The sequence below is a fragment of the Mandrillus leucophaeus genome, unplaced genomic scaffold (genome assembly GCF_000951045.1).
Source record: "Mandrillus leucophaeus isolate KB7577 unplaced genomic scaffold, Mleu.le_1.0 Scaffold104, whole genome shotgun sequence".
Taxonomy (NCBI): Eukaryota; Metazoa; Chordata; class Mammalia; order Primates; family Cercopithecidae; genus Mandrillus; species Mandrillus leucophaeus.
This window is the reverse complement of record NW_012098543.1, coordinates 874,764-882,289: the sequence shown is the minus strand read 5'-3', so window position 1 is coordinate 882,289 and position 7,526 is coordinate 874,764. Positions and strand designations below refer to the sequence as shown.

The 7,526-nt window shown below is 46.2% G+C and overlaps 1 protein-coding gene across 6 annotated transcripts in view; it reads left to right on the top strand.

The window, feature by feature from the left end:
* The window catches only part of ZNF331 (zinc finger protein 331), a 55,108-nt gene that overhangs the window by 11,144 nt on the left and 36,438 nt on the right, over positions 1-7,526 (top strand). For 2 of the 6 annotated variants that reach the window (XM_011979623.1, XM_011979632.1), the window contains exon 2: positions 7,343-7,409. The gene's annotated coding sequence lies outside the window, so the exon portion shown is untranslated. Of the gene's footprint in view, positions 1-6,200; positions 6,590-6,959; positions 7,080-7,312; positions 7,410-7,526 lie in introns of those variants that run through there. The other 4 variants (XM_011979614.1, XM_011979638.1, XM_011979654.1 and 1 more) reach the window with 4 other exon arrangements.

Below are 7,526 nucleotides of genomic sequence, written 5' to 3'. Positions count from 1 at the left end.
TTTTTGTATTTTTAGTAGAGACAGAGTTTCACTGTGTTAGCCAGGATGATCTCGATCTCCTGACCTCGTGATCTGCTCGCCTCGGCCTCCCAAAGTGCTGGGATTATAGGTGTAAGCCACCACGCCCAGCCCATGCCCAGCTAATTTTTCCATTTTTTGTAGATATGGGGTCTCACCATGTTGCCTAGGCTGATCTTAAGCTCCTGGGCTTAAGCGATCCTCCCACCTCGGCCTTCCAAAGTTCTGGGATTCCAGGTGTAAGCCACCATGCCCAGCCCTATTTTGGATATTAACCCCTTATCAGATATATGGTTTGCAAACAGTCTCTCCCAGTCTGTAGGCTACCTTTTCATTTTATTGTTTCCTTTGCTGCGCGGGGCATTTTTAGTGTGACGCAGTCCCATTTACTTATTTTTGCTTTTGTAGGATGATCTTCTGGTGTGATCGCCAAAAACTCATTGCCAAGGGCGATGCAAAGAATGTTCCCTATGTATTCTCCCAGTAGTTTTACAGCTTCTGGTCATACTTTTATGTCTTTAATCCATTTTAACTTCATTTTTCTTTTTTTCTTTTTTACTTTTTTGAGACCGAGTCTCACTCTGTCACCCAGGCCGGGTGTGGCACAATCTCAGCTCACTGCAACCTCCGCCTCCCAGGTTCAAGTGATTCTCCTCCCTCAGCCTCCTGAGTAGCTGAGACTACAGGCTCCCGCCACCACACCTGGCTAATTTTTATGTTTTTAGTAGAGACGGAGTTTCCCCATGTTGGCCAGGCTGGTCTTAAACTCCTGACCTCGGGTGAGCCACCACGCCTGGCCTCATTTTACTATATGAAGTAAAAGAAGGGTCCAGTTGCTTTCTTCTGCCTGCAAGTATCCAGTTTCCCAACATCATGTATTTAAGAGATCGTCCTTTCCCCGTTGTGTGATTTTGGCACCCTTGTCAGAGATCATTTGACCGTGAGTTTGGATTTCTTTCTGGGCTCTATTCTTCCATTGTGTGTTTTCGTGCCAATGTTATAACCGTAGTAGGTCTGTTGCCCCGTGAGCACGGCATATCTATACAGCAGGTTGCAGCAAAGACAGAAGGTTTAGTGTCAGGCTGCAGAACAAGGAGGTGGGATGAAAATGAAATCCGTCTTCCCAAGGAGTTTGGAGCTGGGGTTTTTAAGGGTGTTAAAGTGTGGAAATCACTGGTTGAAGAGTGCAGGGTGCAATCATGAGAAAGGAAGATGAAGAAACTATTCTCATGCTGATTCTGTTGCTCTGTGGATGTCTTCAGACTGCTTGGAATCAGCTATTTCGCTGGAATTTGGGACCTGAGAAACATCTTACGCAATTCTTAAAAGCCTAATGATTCCAACATTAGAAATTCTGTCTATGGGAACAGTGGGAACTCTGTCTCAAAAAAAAAAAAAAAACCTTAAAAATCTTTTCATATTGTTTTCCAGTCTGTATTTTACTTATTTTTTGCTGTAATCTTTATTATTTCCTTCCTTCCTATCGTTGGACTCCATTTGTTCATTTTCTGGTTCCTTGAAATGTTTGTTTGAGATCTTCCTTCTTTCGTGATATAAGTATTTATTGCTATAAACTTCCGGCTTAGAACTGCCTCTCTTGCATTCTTCAAGATTTGAGAATGCTGTGTTTACATTTACGTTTGTCTGAAAATATTTTTACAGTTTCTTCCCCGGCCCATGGGTTGTTTAGCAGCACGTTGCTTAATATCCACATATTTTTTAATTTACCTAAATTTCTCCCGTTATTGATTTCTAGCTTTATGCCCTTGTGGTTGGAAAAGATCGATCATATGATTTCAGTCATTGTAAATTTCTTAGGATTTGTATCATGACCTAGCGTGCTCTGTCCTGGGGAATGTTTCATGTGTGCTTGAGAAGAATGTAATGCTGCTGCTGTTAAAGAGATGGTGCAGAATACAGCCATTAGGCACATTTGGTCTAAAGTGTAATTCAAGTCCAGTCTTTCCTTGTTGATTTTCTGTCTGAATGATCTTTCCTTTGTTGAAAGTAGGATCTGAAGTTCTCTTCTATCACTGTATTAAAATCTAACCCTCCCTTGAGATTTCTTAATGTTTGCTTTATGTATTTAAGAGCTCCACTGCTGGATGCATACATATCTATAATTAATGTATCATCTTGACTGATGGACTGATTTTATTATATAATGACATTCTTTGCCTCTCTTTACAGTTTTTGATTTAAAGTCTATTTTGTCTTTTTTTTTTTTTTGAGATGGAGTCTCGCTCTGTCACCCATGCTGGAGTGCAGTGGCCTGATCTTGACTCACTGCAACCTTTGACTCCCAAGTTCAAGCGATTCTCCTGTCTCAGCCTCCTGAGTAGCTGGGATTACAGGCGTCCCCCACCAAGCCCGGCTAAGTTTTGTATTTTTAGTAGAGATGGGGTTTTGCCATGTTGGCCATGCTGGTCTCAAACTCCTGACCTCAAGTGAGCTGCCCACCTCAGCCTCCCAAAGTGCTGAGATTACAGGCGTGAGCCACCATGCCTGGCCGTTAATCTTTTTTTTTTTATTTTCTTTTTTTGAGACAGAGTCTTGCTCTGTCGCCCAGCCTGGAGTGCAATGGTACAATCTCGGCCCAACCTCCGCCTCCCGGGTTCAAGCACTTCTCCTACCTTAGCCTCCGGAGTAGCGTGTACCACTATGCCTGGCTAATTGTTGTCTTTTTTAGTAGAGATGGGGTTTCACTATGTTGGTCAGGCTGGTCTCGAACTCCTGACCTCATGATCCACCCACCTCGGCCTCCCAAAGTGCTGGGATTACAGGCTTGAGCCACCGCGCCCGGCCAATCATTTTTAAAAATTAGGACTCCCTTAACTTTCATTTCTTGTAATGGGATTAATGCAGGCCAACTGCAAAAAAAATCAGTCCTTTAAGGAGTTCATAAAGAAGAATCTCAGAATTAATTACCCATAATTCCATCTAGAGATAATTACTGTTAATCATATTTTGGTATATATGTTTATAGTCCTCCACTTCCCATCTAAACATGTATGTGCTTTTCTTTCTGGAACATTAAGTCCTTCTAATTGATAAAGTAAATGAATCAAAGACTTTCCAAGTGGTGGTTTGTAAAAAGCATCCAGCCCAGCCACGGGTCACATTAGACCTGCGAGCGTGTGGGGACGAGAGGGGCGTGCCAGTGATCTTTGTCTTGTTTTGGAAAACCTCTCATATGTTTACACCTTATAGGATTAGAGACACATCATCTGAAACTAATCCCATGGCAACAAATTATCAAAAAATATAGTGCACCCTTGGAATGAGTTCTGCATCTGTGGATTCAACCACAGATGGAAAATATCCTTGGGCAAAAAAATAGGATGTTTGCATCCTATTTTACAGACGCAAACATCTGTATTGAACGTGTACAGACTTTTCTTCCCATTATTCTAAACAATACAGTATGAAAATTATTAGCATTAGATATTTATAAAGAATCTAGAGATGATCTAAAATGTACAGGAGGATGTGGATAGGTTATGTGCAGATACTACACCACTTTGTCTAAGGGTCTTAAGCATTCAAGGATTTTGATATCCAGGGGGGTTCTGGAGCAAATCTGGTTCTGGAACAAATGGCTCTACAGCCTTTCAGAATTAAATTTTCTGTGATTTTAATGGTTCTTTCAAAGACCATGACAGTAATCACTGATGCCTGTTGTCTTACAAATATGCTTGTACAAGTAACGTTTCCATGATTATATGTACAAGTAAAAAATACCCACTAGACAAATAACAAATCCAAGATAAGTGAAACTGAGTACAATGGCAATTAAAATGGTTTGCGTGAATGTCCTGTAACACATAGAACACATGATTCATCCTCTTGCTAATGTTCCCAGTTTGGCATCTTCTAAGATCATATTATTTGAGCACAATTTTTGATGCAGAATCATCTCTCTTTTCCCCTGCTTGCTTGTCAGAGGGAACATTTCCTCCTTATGTGTCCTAGAATCTTTTCACCTAATGTGCTTAAACAAGACAAATTTCGTTCTTAACATCAGGCTCTGAAAGTTCTTTTTGGTTAGCATTCACTATACTGACAGCTGGTTTGGCAAGTACATGTTTTAGTGTAAGGAAGAAACAGCAGGCCAGGTGCAGTGGCCCTTGTTTGTAATCCCAGCACTTTGGGAGGCCAAGGAGGCAGATTGCTTGAGCTCAGGAGTTCAAGGCCAGCCTGGGCAGCATAGTGAGACCCCGTCTCTACAAAAAAAAAAAAAAAGAAAAAAATTACAAAAACTAGCCAGAGGTGGTGGTGTGCACCTGTCGTCCCAGCTCTTGGGAGGCTAAGGTGAGAGGATGACTTGAGCCTAGGAGGCAGAGGTTGGAGCCTAGGAGCCTAGGATCAGTGTTTGAGATCGTGCCACTGCTCTCCAGCCTGGGTGACAAAGCGAGACCCTGTTTCAAAAAAATTAAAATAAAAACTGCAGATGAATTTCTTTTTTAAAACTGGATTCAGGATCAGTGTAATGTTACTGATCTTCAATAGTAACCGCAAACTTAAAAAATCTTTACATATTACTGTATGTATTAGATATTCTGATAATTAATAGTTGAGACAGTCATACCTTACAGTATTATTATCCCAATTTCATTAGTGAGGAAACCAGCAGTTAATAAGTGTTAGGGGTCAGATTCACATTCTGAAAGTTATACTATAGAGCCTGTGTTCTTAGTTTCACCAAAATATCTCCTCCCAAATTATACATACCCTTTCAAACCTACCTTCCTCTCAGTAATTAATGATACATTCTTTCAATTAACATGAATCAGTATCACTATTAGTAAATGTATTTTATGCCATTATATAGCAGACTAATTCATTCTGTACTCTACTGTGATATTTTCCTCTATCTTCTGCAAGATTTTCATTTTTAAAAATTACTGTCTTGGCTGGGTGCAGTGACTCATGCCTGTAATCCTGGCCTGGGCAACAAGAGCGAAACTCCGTCTCAAAAAAAAAAAAAAATTACCGTCTTGAAATTTGCATAACATCTATGGATGGTGTGAATGTCCTGGCAGTGATGTTATACTGTATACTGCGATCACCAAATGGGGGTAACCAAGTGAAAGTTACATAGGCTTTCTCAGTATTATATGAACAACTACCTAAGACTCTACAGTTGTATCAATTTCAAAGAAAAACTTCCAACACCCAAGATAATCTCCAAACATATTGGGCATACATGTGTGTACTACTATAGCTGTTTCCTTGGGATAAATTCTAAAAAGTGGGATTTTGAGTCAAAATGAGGCTGTGGTTAAGTACCTGTAACATCCTGTAGACCCTGTGACATTAGTACTTGGAATGAGAGCGTGACTAACAGGGCATAGCTGCGGCCTGCCCATTGTTTACAATCCAGCAAGCAAGGGACACTGAAAAGCAGCTCGGGCAGCCTGTGCTGGCCGGTGGCCTGCAGAGAATTCCAGGTGACGCTTCAGAGGGCCTAGGAGAGGATATCCTTCTGAGGACAGCCATGGCTCGCCCGGCATCACCCCACTCAGAGGCCAGACGGGGTCCCAGCGAGGGTGACACAGCCCGTCTCCCAGTCGGGAAGGGGCGTCTGCAGGGAGCAAGATGGACTCAGTGTGGGGCTGCCTGCCTGGAACGCGCCCTGAGGCCCTTGCCTGGGACCGTCCCGGACTACGTTTCCCAGAGGCCCCCAGAACTTAAGGCGCTGCATGCTGGGACACGGGGCTTGGGGCTCTGGTTTCCCCAGACATGGTCCGGCGTACTCCTCAAGCCTCTCATCCCTTCCTGAAGCCTCTGTGTGTTTGGGCCTGAGTAGGGCATTCGCTTCCTGGGAGGAACCCAGGGGTACATGCCAAGCACTGGGGTAGGGGGACCGCCGAGTGCGCCCGCGGCTTCGGGAGAGGCCAAGGAAGGAAGGAGTGGGAAGAGTGCGCGCACGCGTGTCAGTGTGTTCATGTGTCAGCGTCTGTGCACGCGCACATGTGTGTCGGGGTCTGGTTGCACATGCGTGTCCAAGATCTGGCCACACACATGCGTTGGGGGTCTGTGTGCACGCACACATGCGTATCGGGGTCTGGGTGTACATGTGTGTCGGGATCTGTGTGCACGCACATGCGTGTCGGGCTCTGCTGCTGCTTGCGCGCGCTCACAGCTAGGTGCTCGAGGCCTCTCCCGGGTCCGGGGTGCGCATGCGCGCTGGCCTCCATGGGTGGCGGGACCGAGTGTATGACGCACTTGCGTGGGAGTAGGAGGCTGACGCGGCGGCCCTGTCCCCGTAACTGTGACACGGGTGCACGCGAGCGTCATTGGGGGCGATGGGGGGCGTGCTGGGTGCGCTTCTGCACTGGTGACGCAACCGCTGTGTCTCCGCCAGTCCGCGCAGGTGAGATTGGCGCCCATGGCTCCCAGGGGAGACGGGCACTGAGCTTCTGGCGGTGACGCACTTGCTGGAGAGTGTGGGGTGACACAGCCGGGCTCGCCCCATAACTGGTGACCGGGGGTGCTCCAGAGGCTTTGGGTCGTCGGAGCCCACACCTGTGAACCTCGGCGGTGCGTCCCGGAGACTCTGCTCTGTGAGGTGCACTCTGGGGGTTGTGTGGGGCGGCGGTCAGGACGGGTCTCCGTGGCCCACGATGCACCTTTGCACTGTGTGGGGTGGCGGGGCCCACAGCGTGGCTGTGCTGGGCGTTAGTGGGTATGAGGGGCGCAGATGTGTCTCAGGACAGCGTGTGCTGTGGTAAGGCTGTGCCGTCCGTGCAGGCTTGTGCTGGGATAGGTGATCGTGCCTTCTGGGTGACGCAGGTGTGTGTGACCGCACAACCTGTGGCTCCAACAGCGCAACCTGTGGCTCCAACAGCGCAACCTGTGGCTCCAGCTCTCTGTGCTGGGATAGGTGATCGGGCCTTTTGGGTGATGCAGGTGTGTGTGACAGCGCAACCTGTGGCTCCAGCGCCTCTACTGCTTCCCCTGCCTTCACCTCTTAACCAAGTAACAAGGGCCACGGAGGGACATGAGCCCCTGAGCCCCGCCGGGAAATTCACCAACAACAAGGCAGAAACAGCCATGAGGTGACACTTTCAGAGCCAGAAGTGCTCTCCACTCAGGCCGCCTGAGTGACAGGAGACAGTGGCCTCAGGAGTAGAATTCCTCCTATAGAGGAACACGTGCCTGATGTGGGAGACAGGGGGAGGGGCAGCTCCACGCTTCATCCTCTCAGTCATCTCAGCTTGCTCTTCAGGAATCTCCCAGAAACTCCATCTCGGGGCCTTGTATTTCTCTTTGGTTTTATTAGATATGGCAGGTGTTACCCTTCTGGTTCTGTTTCCCCCAGGCCAGCATCCTTCAGGAAAAGCATCCCCGAGGAGGAAGACGAATCGTTAAACATCTTAAAAGGTCAGGTGAGTATCCTTTTTTTTTTTTTTAATTAAATGATATGTGTTTATAAGACTTAAGACCAAACATTAAATGTAGATGACCAAGATCTGAGTCCTGTTTCTGCCTGTTAGCTTTTTGAG